A 16265-nucleotide genomic window follows, 5' to 3' on the forward strand; every position below is an offset into this window, starting at 1 on the left:
TCAGAAATATATTCAGAAAACATTCAGAATGTGGATATCCATACAAAACTTTGTAACTTATACAAAAGATATTCCCCTAAAAACCTAAAAAGAAGTTCTTAAAGTTGAATGAAAATCAATGTGTAAGCACATTGATGATGGTCAAATACCCTTAGCCTCTATTCAATAATAAATAAAATCCAAATTTTCAGGAAGTTTGTAGATTAATAGTTTCAATAACATAAAATTCAAACTTTAAATTTTCAATTTAATTTTATTATCTGATATGGATCTGTGATTCCCTGGTCTGTTCTTTTTCTGTCTCTCGAGGTCTCCATCTCTCTTGTGACCTGAGTAAATAAAAAAACAAGCTAATAAAAGAACAGAACTTCAATGTCTCTTGTGTTGCATTTTTCTTGTCTGCCCAGGGACAATAACTAAAATTCCACAAATTCTTGTTTGAAACTGTAACTAAATCACTATGATATTTCTTCTCATTTCCCTAAATCCAACCCTTGACATTGATGATGTGAGCCATTGGTATACATTTTATAAAAATCTGGCATGAATTGCCACATGACATGTATGAGTGCTATTTTTCTGTATTTAATTAACATTAGAAAAACAAAACATTCTTTGAATGGAACTTTGCCATTAACAAATACACAACTTCCTAGTATCAAGAAAATTTTAATTAATTTTTAATTATAAATGGTCATATATCTATGCAATTCTTCAATCCCATATGCAATACATGTATTTTATCAAGTACTTGGGAACCAATTTTTGGGACAAATTCAGTTGACTTTTAAAATCTTTGACCTTTACCTCATAATTAGTTGTTAGGAATCCTTAAGGAATCTATAATCAAATGAATATCATGCTGATTTTTGGTTTATTTATAGTTTAATGTATTAGCATGATTAGTTTTAATGAATATGCAATTAAAGAACCTTTATAGTGATTTCGCTCACATACCCCACATCCCCACATTTTCATTGGAGAAATAAAATAAGTGCAAGATTAAAATTATATAAAAAAATTGAATTATAATTTCCTTATATGTCCTTATTACCGTATCTACAAAGTTTCATGAAATTCTGTCGTGTGGTTTCAGAGGAGTTGCAATGACAAACTGTTGCAGTAGTACATTGAAGCAAATAAGTTCAAAGGGGCGTAACTTCTATAGAAAAAATTGAATCACAATTTCTGGTCAATATGCACAACTACATAGTATTTCTTTATTATTATCCACAGTTTCATGAAATTCTGTTATGTGGTTTCAGAGGAGTTGCAATGACATACTGTTGCAGAAGTATATTAAGCAAATAAGTTCAAAGGGGCGTAACTCCTAGAAAAAAAATTGAATCATAATTTCATGATGTATGTCCTTATTATCTACAAAGTTTCATGAAATTCTGTTGTGTGGTTTCAGAGGAGTTATGATGACAAACTGTTGCAGTAGTACTAGTACATTAAAGAAAATTAGTTCAAAGGGGCATAACTCCTAGAAAAAGAATTTATAATTTCCTGTTGATATGCACAACTGCATTATATGTCCTTATTATCTAAAAAGGTTTTATGAAATTCTGTTGTGTGGTTTGAGAGAAGTTGCGATGACAAGAAACGGGACTGATGAACTGACGGATGGACAGACCGACAGACAGATAGACTGAGACAGGTCAAAAGCATTATATCCTCTGCAACTTCGTTAGTTGCTTGCTGTATAATTGATGTAGGAATTCATTATTTCAAATATATGTGTCAGCGTCATAAATTAATTTAAGGTATTGGCTGTATGGTGACCATTAGCTATCATTGTTCTCATCTACATTTGTACTGCATTCATATAGTAGATAGTTGTCTCATTGGAAAACATTCCACACTTACAGCTTATTTTTAGGCTATTAAAACTAAAGCATGTACATACCAGATTCAATTGATTTTGCACCATTTTTCTTTTTAATAGTTCTGTTCAAAAACATGTACATTAAGTCGTTAGTCTCTTTCACTGACATCTGTGGAACCAATTCTAAAAAGTTAAATTAAAATATTAGTATCAATACTGACACCTAAATTTATGAACTCGTATAAAATATTCAACAGTTGTCTTAAAGTGAAATTCAAAAAAAGCCATCAGAAAAGACTTATCAAAATTTGATGGGTTGTGGTTTTTTTTTAAAGAAAGATATTGGAAATACAATCAACTAAAAGTTTTATCAGTGTTGATTTAAAACAAAAAGTGTCTTTCGACCCTTTCACTTAGAACAGAACAGCCCTTACTGTGATTTTAAATAGATTAATGCATAAGTAACCTGTGCAACAACGGCAATATATATAAACCGAAGGTAAGAATATCTAAGTGAAGTACATTGTATTTGCCACTGGATGTAAAGCAAAAAAGTAAATATTTGTATATTCTTATAAATTGAAAGGTTGCTGTGTCTCATCTCTGACATTCTTACCTCAAAACAATTGGTACTTTTCCACATTATCATAAACACAATGATGCAGATCATCTTTCATCCAACTTCAAATGGCTCAGTTCTTAAAAAAGAAGAGAATATTGTTTTTTATTGGTACATTGTATAAAAATTGATTTTGTTATAAGTCAATTAAAACCATACTAAATATTATTTTAAACACATGCACATTTAACTGTTCAATTAAATTTAAAAAAAAAAAAAAAAGTAATGGTAGGTACATGTAGGTATTGATTTAATAGCCTACTATATTCTATTGTACCTGTACCAAGTCAGGAGCCTGTAATTGAGCGGTTCTTGTGTTTTGCTGTTTGTTATATTTGTTTTTCTTTTAATGTTTTGCATAGTTTGTTAAAATATTGTGTCATAACACCACTTTCCTGTTTGGTGCACACAAATTCAGTTCAATTCCTCCACATTCTATATGTGCCTGTCCAAAGTCAGAAGCCTGTAGTTGAGAGTGGTTCAGGTTGTTGTTTCGTGTACTGTCAATTATGTCTTGTTTTCGTTTACTGTTTTGTAATAAATTGGACTTTAAATTTTTTAAATTGAATCGTTTCATATTGTAAATGTTCTTGTCAGGATTGTCAAGACCAATTATTGCTATAATACATGGTATAGGTTTCATAGGCGGATCCCGGGGCCCTAGTTTTTAGTGGCTTTGAACTAGCTGTCCGTAACTTTAAGTACTCTCAGATCTGTACTTAGTATCTTTTTGTTTGGATATACAAGTACCCCAGCCACGTCCACTCTGTTTTTGCTACCGGTAGTTGTATTTTATTTGTATCCATCTGATGAGTTTAGCAACTGTTTAACAGATTTTTATAGTTTATTCTTTTGTGTAGTTACACAACTGTCCCAGGTTTAGGGGGAGGGGAATTCCTGCTATAAATGTGTTTAACCCTACCACATTCTGTATGTATGTGCCTTTCCAGAGTCCGGAGCCTTTAATTCAGTGGTTGTCGTTTGTTGATGCTTAACATATTTGTTTTTCCTTCTTTTTTTTTGTACATTAATTCTTATTTGAGTTGTTTTACATTTGTCATTTTGGGGCATTTTATAGTCGTCTATTTGGTACGGGTGTTGCTCATTGTTGAAGGCCATACAGTGACCTAAAATTGTTAATGTCTGTGTCATTTGGTCTCTTGTGGAGAGTTGTCTCATTGCATATCATACCACATTTTCTTATTTGTATACAGCTTATGGCTATTCCTGGCTGACCCAAGAATCTGTCTCTCATGAACTATTGGTATCATACAACTATCACTTTTCTATTGTGGTGTCAGATGTTTTGTATTATGACTTCAAAACTTTACGGGAACCACTGTGATGTCCACAAATAGTGAGAAGGTGTATATTGGTAATTGTAATAAGTTCTGTAAAGTCAGAAATTATTTCATGCATTTATTGATTAAGATATTGTCATTTCAAAATAAAGTGTGATTCCATAGTGGACTATACATTATGGGCTTTTCTCATTGTTGAAGGCTGTACAGTAACCTATTAATATTATTGTTAATTTCTGTCCATTTTGGTCTCTTTTGAAGAGTTGATTCATTGGCAATCATACCAGATCTTCTTTTTTTTATACTGTCAGACGTCATAATTATTTCGACTATGTTTACCCGATTCCCGTAGTCCAAATAATTATGAAGTCTTGAAAGGCTATTATATTTTTTTTCCTTGACAACAAAAAATATAATAGCCTTTCAAGATGTCATAATTATTTGGACTATGTTTACCCATATAATTTATAATTACATGTTCATTGTTGTTTTTAATTTTGCATAGTATAATCTGACTATAAGGAAACGACCATTTGATATTCTGTCACAGGAGGAGGCACGATTAATTTTGGAATATGTATTTTGTGATTCCTGATTGTTTTATTTTTTAGTTGTTTAAAAAGATAGTTGTAATTATTACATTGGTTGCAATAAATTACATTGATTTCCCAGTTAAATAAAAACCGATTATTTCACATGTGAAATAAACGTGGTTATTTCACTCTCTGACGTCATACAACAATAGGCGTTGTCAGGACGTCGATAACGTCGGATCAAAACAAATTGTGAATGCGTAGTAAAAACATATAGTTCCTTACATTTTCTACATTAATTTCATAAAAAAAACCATGAGCCAATGTAATAAAAAGTATAACTAATCGCCGTATTTGAATATCAAAAATAAGACAACGTGTGACCGAACGCCGCTATGGATTAAACTCGTGCTACGCACTTGTTTAATCCATGCGACGTTCGGTCACACGTTGTCTTATTTTTTATATTCAAATATGGCGATTAGTTATACTATAAATATCCTTTATTTTGGTGTGTAAAGTAATTTTTCATTCTGATATCTTTAAAGGCAAGGCTAGTCCAAATAATTACGACGTCTGGCAAGGCTATTTTATCTTTTTTCTGGGACGACATTAGTCCAAATAATAACGGTATAACATCTGGCAAGACTATTTTAATTTTTTTCTGGAACGCAGTCGTAAGAAGGTGTCCCCGAAATTTTTTTAAAAAGCCTTGCCAGACGTCATAATTATTTGGACTAGGACGATGTCATAGGCAGGCATTGGGCCGGGCCAGATGTTATAATTATTTGGATCATCCAAATAATTATAACATCTGGCAAGGCTATTTTATGTTTTTCTGTGACGCCGTCGTAGGAAGGCACCCCCCCCCCCCCCCCACCCCCCCAAAAAAAATAGCCTTGCCAGACGCAGGACATAGGGCAGGACAAGATTATTCAATTTTCAAATCCCCTGCCCCACCCACAATATTAAATGGCCGTTTCCAAATTCAAAAATTAGCATTGAAATGGACACATATTCATACCCCATGATCGTTATTGGCACTGATTTTTGTATAGCCTGTAACTGTTGTCACTTGCAGTTGTGGATATTTGTCTTGTATGTGCGTTTGGATTTACACTGACAGTTTACAAGTTGTAGTCAATTTCCTGGGCAAGTTAAAAACCATCTTCTGAATGGCAGACGTCATTTTTTCCTTTATATCAAGCTGTTATACAATACATACAAAGGTTCTCGTTGTTATCTTTAAAATATCTGTCCTGCAGCGTTCAAACGTTGTCTGCGTCACACGATCTAGATCTAACATGAAAACCAACTCCGGATCATTTTCCGGATTATAGACGATTACGTTCACCGATTACCATGAAATCGCACGCCGAGAATAAATATATCGTACAAGGAAATTTTTACTTTATTTCTGAAACTAATATAACACACGTGCTATAGTTGTCTCAGCGGTCTTGTATGATTAATTTATGGAGGTTTTCAACCACTATAAGTATCCGTCTACTGATATGGAATAATTTATAGGCAGCCTAATTTATAAACGGACGTTATATATGCCCCCTTATATACGTTTATAGTGTATTTACTGGAACTATTATACTAACTGTTATTGTAATAGTCCTAGGTTTTTACCACAGACGTATTTTTACGTAGCAAGTTAAACAAACGGACAAAAAAACGGGATTTTTAGGGCTGCATTTGTCATAAAAACAATTAACCTACAAACCGACTCGCTGCGAGAAAAACGTCACGAACTTTAAATCTGGTCGGGTAAAAAATCGTTAGTATACTGTGACTGTCCCTGTGAGAACTGGTCGTATTCTTATATACTCCACTTTGTAATAATGGCAACTTTTAACAATGTAATCATATTTTCCCTACAGGAGCCTCAACGATAATTGATTCCTGTCAATCAAGTAAGCAGTTAACCCGATATCTTAATTTCTCACCAATCTAACCTGGTGCAGTCGACACGCTTTGGTACTTCGATGTCAGTTATCTATTTCGTAAGCGATGTCAAGTTCCAACGCCCAAGCAGCAGATTGTATAGTTAATGCAATACACAAATCATTTAAAAAAACGCCATTGGCTGTTACAGCAGAAGGTCACCAACAGGTCTTCAATGCAGCGAGAAATTCCCGCACCCGGAGGCGTCCTTCAACTGGCCCCTAAACAAATATATACTAATTACCTTTTTAAAACGGAATTGACCTTTACTTAGTAGATCAATGATTTTATCTTTCATCTACATCTACGGCACTGGAAAAAGGTACTTTGTTGGAATTTTTAAACTTGTCAGTGAATAACGGGCGATCTGAATCTGATGAAAACTGGTTTTTCACCCAAACTTTAACTGATATTTGTTGAATTTATTGAAAACAGAACATTGCTGTTGAAAGCAGTGCCGAAATTTTCTTTAAAAAAGAAATACGACATTGGAATGAAATCACTGAAACTTGGCTTAATCTTTTTTTTCACATTCCCGTAATTTTTCCAATAAAAAACTATCATTTCATGTTCAGGGGGAGGGTTGGGATGTAATCAGTTACAAAAAAAAGTCGAGAAAAACAGGCAGGACGAATTTTTTTATAAAAAGGTCAGGATAAGAAAATGGCAGGACTGATGACTGATAAGAGCGAATATATAAGAACGCATGCAGGAAAGAGATATTACAACACGTGAAATAAAATACAGGACAACATGTTTCATCCTAGCCTCCCGTATAAATCAAATGGTAACTCACCGGCGAAGTCGGGACGTATGGCAAACAACATTGCACATTTACTCTGGCTGCAGCAAAAGTGTGAGACACACATAGAAACCATTTACTTTTTTAAATATAAAAAACCCATGCAGACATCAGTATTTAATTTTTTATTAACACTCGACAACGAATATTCCATATTTTCTTTTTTCCTCTTGTCTGTAATCGTCCGAACACATTCTTCACGCTAAGCTTTTCTTTTGTTGGACAGCATCTGTTTTGAACTCGAAAGAGCATCAACATAATGGGGGTCTATAGTGGCTCTCAGGCCATATATACTGTGCAGTTTTCAATGGGTAATTATCAATTAGATCAGATCCGAATTTTCATGATAAATACGATAATCTGAGGACTAGTATGTTCTTCGTGATAACTAAGAAATAAATGAATGAAGATGCATGGAGTTAGTAATACCTTAGCTCAGGAACATATATATTAACGTTAGATATACTGTTCCCAGCTTAGCTATACCTAAAACGGATCACTTCTTAGAATTTCGAATAAATCAATGGGGTCCTATTTCACGGAGAAACATATTTCTTAAATGCAATGAAACAGTGTTGAAGGCCTTACATTGACCTTTAATGGTTTACTCTTATAAATTGTTATTTGGATGAAGAGTTGTCTCATTGACACTCACACCACATCTTCCTATATCTATAATTGCTGAGAACGAAATTTCTCTTTATCTAATTTACAAAATGACATCCCTTTTGTTCAGTTATCGTTGATATTTTTGCACATTGCAAATTTCGTTATACACGGCAATACAGAAAAGATAATTCTTACAGTTTTGTCTCTCCTTGAAGAAACCGAAAATCGAGACATATGTACATGTATATGCTGTTTCCAGCATCAGAGGGTGGCTTTGAACATCGAATTACAAGTTAATTTGTGACTGAATCTTGCTTAGTTAACATGTATTAGTTTGATAAGGCCTGAGTTAAAGGGGAACCACTGGTGTTAGTCAATGTTATTTGGTATGCATTTGAACTAGCATTGGTGCATCTCATTTCCATGAAAATTATTTGATCCTGCACCAACTGCCATGGCCTATTGACTTTAAAACGTTTGCTAAGTCTTCATGTATTAGTTTGTGATTAGGTCACTTTATGGGGAACCCCTAGTTGAACTAGCATAGTACATACATCCTCATTTCCATCGAGATTAATTGACCCTACCCCCTCAGTCATGGTCTGAAGATTTTGAAACTTTTGCTTAGTTTACAACTGAATTAGTTTGTGATAAGGTTAATTAATGCATTGGGAACATATTGTGATATGTAAATGATATTTGGTATGCAGTTAATCTGGTATTGCTACATCTCATTTCCATGGAGATAATCTGACCCTGCTCAATCTGTCATTGTCTATTGATAATTGGTATGCATATGGCAAATTTTCATTTTCATGGAGATTGTTCAGCCCATAATACCTTCAGTCATGGTTCATTGACTTTGAATATTTTGCATTACTTACATGTAAAACTTTAACTATTTTGATTTCAAAATTTACATTTTAGTGTCAGCATAACAAAAAAAATTGGTCATCTCTGTGTAAACAATTTATTAAACATAGTTCTGACACACTTAGAAAAATTAAGACATTTTTCAGAAATTCTGAATTTGTCTGAATCATACTCTTACTGATACATACAGATTTTTAATTCGTCTTACATTCTTGGATATATTTCTGACAATTTCAGAACAATTCAGACACTTTCAGAAGTTCTTAATTTGTCTGAATAAAATTCTTCATGATTCAGAAATATTCAGCAAAAATTCAGAATTGTCAGTATCAATTCAGAATAGAAATATCAGGATTCAGAAAAATTCAGACATCATTTATCATGTAAGAAAATTTCAGAAATAATTCAGACATTTTCAGACACATTCAGACAATATTCAGAAAAAAAAAATCATGAGGGTACATGATGGTTACAGACTGAGGTCAAAAACAAAAGTAACCGTAAGTACAAGTTAATAAAGGTGTTTAGGAGGTCGTTAGAGGGTTAGATTTACTGTATATGTATTCATTACTACATGATGGTTACAGACTGAGGTCAAAAACAAAAGTAACCGTAAGTACAAGTTAATAAAGGTGTTTAGGAGGTCGTTAGAGGGTTAGATTTACTGTATATGTATTCATTACTACATGATGGTTACAGACTGAGGTCAAAAACAAAAGTAACCGTAAGTACAAGTTAATAAAGGTGTTTAGGAGGTCGTTAGAGGGTTAGATTTACTGTATATGTATTCATTACTACATGATGGTTACAGACTGAGGTCAAAAACAAAAGTAACCGTAAGTACAAGTTAATAAAGGTGTTCAGGAGGTCGTTAGAGGGTTAGATTTACTGTATATGTATTCATTACTACATGATGGTTACAGACTGAGGTCAAAAACAAAAGTAACCGTAAGTACAAGTTAATAAAGGTGTTTAGGAGGTCGTTAGAGGGTTAGATTTACTGTATATGTATTCATTACTACATGATGGTTACAGACTGAGGTCAAAAACAAAAGTAACCGTAAGTACAAGTTAATAAAGGTGTTTAGGAGGTCGTTAGAGGGTTAGATTTACTGTATATGTATTCATTACTACATGATGGTTACAGACTGAGGTCAAAAACAAAAGTAACCGTAAGTACAAGTTAATAAAGGTGTTTAGGAGGTCGTTAGAGGGTTAGATTTACTGTATATGTATTCATTACTACATGATGGTTACAGACTGAGGTCAAAAACAAAAGTAACCGTAAGTACAAGTTAATAAAGGTGTTTAGGAGGTCGTTAGAGGGTTAGATTTACTGTATATGTATTCATTACTACATGATGGTTACAGACTGAGGTCAAAAACAAAAGTAACCGTAAGTACAAGTTAATAAAGGTGTTTAGGAGGTCGTTAGAGGGTTAGATTTACCGTATATGTATTCATTACTACATGATGGTTACAGACTGAGGTCAAAAACAAAAGTAACCGTAAGTACAAGTTAATAAAGGTGTTTAGGAGGTCGTTAGAGGGTTAGATTTACTGTATATGTATTCATTACTACATGATGGTTACAGACTGAGGTCAAAAACAAAAGTAACCGTAAGTACAAGTTAATAAAGGTGTTTAGGAGGTCGTTAGAGGGTTAGATTTACTGTATATGTATTCATTACTACATGATGGTTACAGACTGAGGTCAAAAACAAAAGTAACCGTAAGTACAAGTTAATAAAGGTGTTTAGGAGGTCGTTAGAGGGTTAGATTTACTGTATATGTATTCATTACTACATGATGGTTACAGACTGAGGTCAAAAACAAAAGTAACCGTAAGTACAAGTTAATAAAGGTGTTTAGGAGGTCGTTAGAGGGTTAGATTTACTGTATATGTATTCATTACTACATGATGGTTACAGACTGAGGTCAAAAACAAAAGTAACCGTAAGTACAAGTTAATAAAGGTGTTTAGGAGGTCGTTAGAGGGTTAGATTTACTGTATATGTATTCATTACTACATGATGGTTACAGACTGAGGTCAAAAACAAAAGTAACCGTAAGTACAAGTTAATAAAGGTGTTTAGGAGGTCGTTAGAGGGTTAGATTTACTGTATATGTATTCATTACTACATGATGGTTACAGACTGAGGTCAAAAACAAAAGTAACCGTAAGTACAAGTTAATAAAGGTGTTTAGGAGGTCGTTAGAGGGTTAGATTTACTGTATATGTATTCATTACTACATGATGGTTACAGACTGAGGTCAAAAACAAAAGTAACCGTAAGTACAAGTTAATAAAGGTGTTTAGGAGGTCGTTAGAGGGTTAGATTTACTGTATATGTATTCATTACTACATGATGGTTACAGACTGAGGTCAAAAACAAAAGTAACCGTAAGTACAAGTTAATAAAGGTGTTTAGGAGGTCGTTAGAGGGTTAGATTTACTGTATATGTATTCATTACTACATGATGGTTACAGACTGAGGTCAAAAACAAAAGTAACCGTAAGTACAAGTTAATAAAGGTGTTTAGGAGGTCGTTAGAGGGTTAGATTTACTGTATATGTATTCATTACTACATGATGGTTACAGACTGAGGTCAAAAACAAAAGTAACCGTAAGTACAAGTTAATAAAGGTGTTTAGGAGGTCGTTAGAGGGTTAGATTTACCGTATATGTATTCATTACTACATGATGGTTACAGACTGAGGTCAAAAACAAAAGTAACCGTAAGTACAAGTTAATAAAGGTGTTTAGGAGGTCGTTAGAGGGTTAGATTTACTGTATATGTATTCATTACTACATGATGGTTACAGACTGAGGTCAAAAACAAAAGTAACCGTAAGTACAAGTTAATAAAGGTGTTTAGGAGGTCGTTAGAGGGTTAGATTTACTGTATATGTATTCATTACTACATGATGGTTACAGACTGAGGTCAAAAACAAAAGTAACCGTAAGTACAAGTTAATAAAGGTGTTTAGGAGGTCGTTAGAGGGTTAGATTTACTGTATATGTATTCATTACTACATGATGGTTACAGACTGAGGTCAAAAACAAAAGTAACCGTAAGTACAAGTTAATAAAGGTGTTTAGGAGGTCGTTAGAGGGTTAGATTTACTGTATATGTATTCATTACTACATGATGGTTACAGACTGAGGTCAAAAACAAAAGTAACCGTAAGTACAAGTTAATAAAGGTGTTTAGGAGGTCGTTAGAGGGTTAGATTTACCGTATATGTATTCATTACTACATGATGGTTACAGACTGAGGTCAAAAACAAAAGTAACCGTAAGTACAAGTTAATAAAGGTGTTTAGGAGGTCGTTAGAGGGTTAGATTTACTGTATATGTATTCATTACTACATGATGGTTACAGACTGAGGTCAAAAACAAAAGTAACCGTAAGTACAAGTTAATAAAGGTGTTTAGGAGGTCGTTAGAGGGTTAGATTTACTGTATATGTATTCATTACTACATGATGGTTACAGACTGAGGTCAAAAACAAAAGTAACCGTAAGTACAAGTTAATAAAGGTGTTCAGGAGGTCGTTAGAGGGTTAGATTTACCGTATATGTATTCATTACTACATGATGGTTACAGACTGAGGTCAAAAACAAAAGTAACCGTAAGTACAAGTTAATAAAGGTGTTTAGGAGGTCGTTAGAGGGTTAGATTTACTGTATATGTATTCATTACTACATGATGGTTACAGACTGAGGTCAAAAACAAAAGTAACCGTAAGTACAAGTTAATAAAGGTGTTTAGGAGGTCGTTAGAGGGTTAGATTTACTGTATATGTATTCATTACTACATGATGGTTACAGACTGAGGTCAAAAACAAAAGTAACCGTAAGTACAAGTTAATAAAGGTGTTTAGGAGGTCGTTAGAGGGTTAGATTTACTGTATATGTATTCATTACTACATGATGGTTACAGACTGAGGTCAAAAACAAAAGTAACCGTAAGTACAAGTTAATAAAGGTGTTTAGGAGGTCGTTAGAGGGTTAGATTTACTGTATATGTATTCATTACTACATGATGGTTACAGACTGAGGTCAAAAACAAAAGTAACCGTAAGTACAAGTTAATAAAGGTGTTTAGGAGGTCGTTAGAGGGTTAGATTTACTGTATATGTATTCATTACTACATGATGGTTACAGACTGAGGTCAAAAACAAAAGTAACCGTAAGTACAAGTTAATAAAGGTGTTTAGGAGGTCGTTAGAGGGTTAGATTTACTGTATATGTATTCATTACTACATGATGGTTACAGACTGAGGTCAAAAACAAAAGTAACCGTAAGTACAAGTTAATAAAGGTGTTTAGGAGGTCGTTAGAGGGTTAGATTTACTGTATATGTATTCATTACTACATGATGGTTACAGACTGAGGTCAAAAACAAAAGTAACCGTAAGTACAAGTTAATAAAGGTGTTTAGGAGGTCGTTAGAGGGTTAGATTTACTGTATATGTATTCATTACTACATGATGGTTACAGACTGAGGTCAAAAACAAAAGTAACCGTAAGTACAAGTTAATAAAGGTGTTTAGGAGGTCGTTAGAGGGTTAGATTTACTGTATATGTATTCATTACTACATGATGGTTACAGACTGAGGTCAAAAACAAAAGTAACTGTAAGTACACACTAATAAAAATGTTTATGGGGTGAATAGAGGGATGGGGTTTTTCAGATATACTTGGATTAAACCAGAGAACTGTGTGATGTGACCCTCCTTGAAAACTTACTGTATGGTAAATTTTCCATTCAGTCTAGAAAAGTAAAAATATAAATATTTACTGATATCTTTTAATTTTTCCTGCTCACAAAAAATATGTGGTTTACACTATGTATTTACATTGGCCTTTAGTGCCAGTAGATATATTTTTTAGGGTCAAATTTATATTATGTTATCTAAACACATTTTTAGCTCACCTGGCCCAAACGGCCAGCCAAGACAACTTTTCTCATCAATTTGTGTCCATCGCCTGTCGTCCATCGTTGTAACTTTAAACTTTTCCTCTGAAACTACTTGACCAAATTGAACCAAACTTGGCCACAATCATCATAAGGGTATATAGTTTAAAAAATGTGTCCAGTGACCCGGCCAACCAAGATGGCCACCATGGCTAAAAATAGTACATAGGTAAAACACCGTTTTGGCTCATATTGCTAAAACTAAAGCATTTAGAACAAATCTGACATGATAAAATTGTTCATTAGGTCAATATCTAAATGCCCTGAAATTTTCAGACCATTCAGGCAACCTGAAAAATTTTACACAAAAGAGTCTCTAGTTATTGTATACAAGACTATTGTTTGTGAGGATGATTTTTGTGTGTTAATTTACAAAATTTATTTTTTCTAGGTGATAAAGCAAATAGAACATGTAGAAGTGAGCTGGGGACTTGGTGCTGCTTTTGAACTTTTATCAGACTCTGGCATGATTAGCTGATAGTAGTCTGAAGCTTATAGATTAAAACAAACATGTAAAAGTTAACCATAAGACTGTACTGCATTTGAACTTTATCTAAATCAACTGATAGCGGTACATTTGAAGAATGCATACAAATCATCGTAAAGCATTAATATTACTGAATATTTCAAATTTGACTTCAGTGATCTCATTAATATTTAGGGCTATTCCATTAAAATGTATGTGGGAGGGTAGGAAGAGAAGTTTAATTATCGAATATTGGTCATGGGTCTTTTTTCAGTACGTGTTTATTACCATTATGTAAAATTATCTCAAAAATGGTTCTTGGTTGTAGGGGTATTTTGAAAGTCCCCTCCTATATTCCCCCATACATTTTAATGGAATAGCCCTTATAGTCTTTGTGGTATGATTGGTTAAAATGTTTCCCACATGCTGCTGTAACAAGGTTTCATACCGTATAAAAACCAGGAACCACTTGCTGTCTTGAACATTTTCCCATACTGTAATTAAGCAACAGGTAAATCTCTTCACTCTCTATAATTGTGATTTTTATAAAAATGCTATATTTATTTATTGAAACTGTGAAATAGAGAATCAAATGCATGTCTTGTAACTTACAAGTGGAAAAAAGCAAGCGATGTTACACATTTTTAAACAAAATAATTCGTCTTTTCATGTGGCAGCCAAATTATGGAAAGAGCTGTTTCATTTAAATCCTGCTGCAATTTAATTTATGTTTAATTTATAACACTTAACCTTCACCTGATTTCTTCTTAATTATTTGTCAGCATGAAAGGTGCTAATGCTATTATTGATGATCAGAAAATAAGACCTTATTCAGCAAATAGGAGTCTTGAAAGAAAAAAAGGGACTTATGCATTTTGTTGGAAATTGTATTGATACAAGACTTAAAACTATGCATAAATACTGAGTAGTTCTCAGTACATTTGTATATAACCTGATATTATACATTCCAACTATTTGCTCAGCTTTTGGTTTATATGTAAATAGGGCTTTTTATTTGTAAACGTAGTAATTCGTATTAAACACAAACTATTTTAAATTGGTGCCAATTAAAATAATCTCATCAGTTTAATTTTAATGTATAAATCATGATAATTTATAATACAAACCATATATGAATGAACTGCGAAGGAATGAACTGTTCACTTCAAATATCATGCTAACTTATAAAAGCATTGAAATCAAGTTGGTCCAGGGGGAACAACTTGTTTCAGGTGACTCTCAAAGATTGAGTTGAACATTGACCATTGGTTAACACTTGCACTGTTTAGGTTGTAAAAAGAATTTTGAAAATATTTGTTTATAGTCATACTTTCATTGAATAGTAACTTATTAAGTGTTTTGAACACATTAAAATGCATGATTTTATTTTTTTGTCCAAATCAAGTGATTTTTGTGGTAATAGATCTGATGAAATTCATGAATGAGTTAACATTGTGTGTGTGTGAATGACAGATGATAGTAAGTGATGATTTATCCTCATTGCCTTATTTATGTTTATATTTTGGTGATTATGATGTTATTGTTAAAATTATGAAATCCATTGTTGAATTCAAAACTGAATTGATAATTGTTGAAATTCACGATTTAATGTTGATTCATTTATTTTTGTGAGTACTAATTTTAGTGAATACCAATTTTCATAAAATGAAGAAAACTTACACTTTGTGGATATTTCATTTTGTGGTTTTTAAAAGTCTGTATATATTTTTAAGCAAATTTGTAATTTCTATGACTAATTAATTTGATGGTTTTTCTGTACTCGTGAAATCCATGAAAATTGGTATCCAACAAATTTATGAATCCACTGTTATGTATATTTCTAGTTGATATGTATTTTAGAACTATTTTTTTAATTAATAGATGAAGCAAAATTTATTTTATTACAACCACATCTAGCCAAGATTTCTATATCTGAGATTCTCCTCATCTGGATATTTATGTGTCATTTTGTATACTGTGGAGAGATATCTCATTGACAATCATACCACATCTTATTTTTTACATTTTGACAGTTTAATGATTGAAAGTATAATTTTTTTGAAATGTGTTTAAAAGAGAAAAATGAAATGCATTGTGTTTAAAAGAGAAAAATGAAATGCATTTAATGGTTTCCATAGTTAAAAAGGGTGTTCCGCATTTATAGTGACAGCGGTTGAAAAGTCTGATTTTAACTGTCTTAGAATTTTTAACATGTTAAGTAGTAATAAGTTTTGATGCTTAATTTTTGTTCTATTATTTTGTTACATAAAAAGAAATACAATTTGATTGGATAATT

At 32.8% G+C, this 16265-nt stretch overlaps 1 long non-coding RNA gene across 1 annotated transcript; it reads right to left on the bottom strand.

The window, feature by feature from the left end:
* Window positions 1-74: 74 nt before the first annotated feature.
* Window positions 75-5675, bottom strand: LOC134709183 (uncharacterized). The gene is made up of 4 exons (XR_010105912.1): window positions 5306-5675; window positions 2445-2526; window positions 1910-2011; window positions 75-329 (listed from the first exon to the last, which is right to left on the bottom strand). It is a non-coding gene; the product is annotated as an uncharacterized LOC134709183 (long non-coding RNA).
* Between the last annotated feature and the right edge of the window lie 10590 nt (window positions 5676-16265).

Source organism: Mytilus trossulus, chromosome 3 (genome assembly GCF_036588685.1).
Source record: "Mytilus trossulus isolate FHL-02 chromosome 3, PNRI_Mtr1.1.1.hap1, whole genome shotgun sequence".
Classification (NCBI taxonomy): Eukaryota; Metazoa; Mollusca; class Bivalvia; order Mytilida; family Mytilidae; genus Mytilus; species Mytilus trossulus.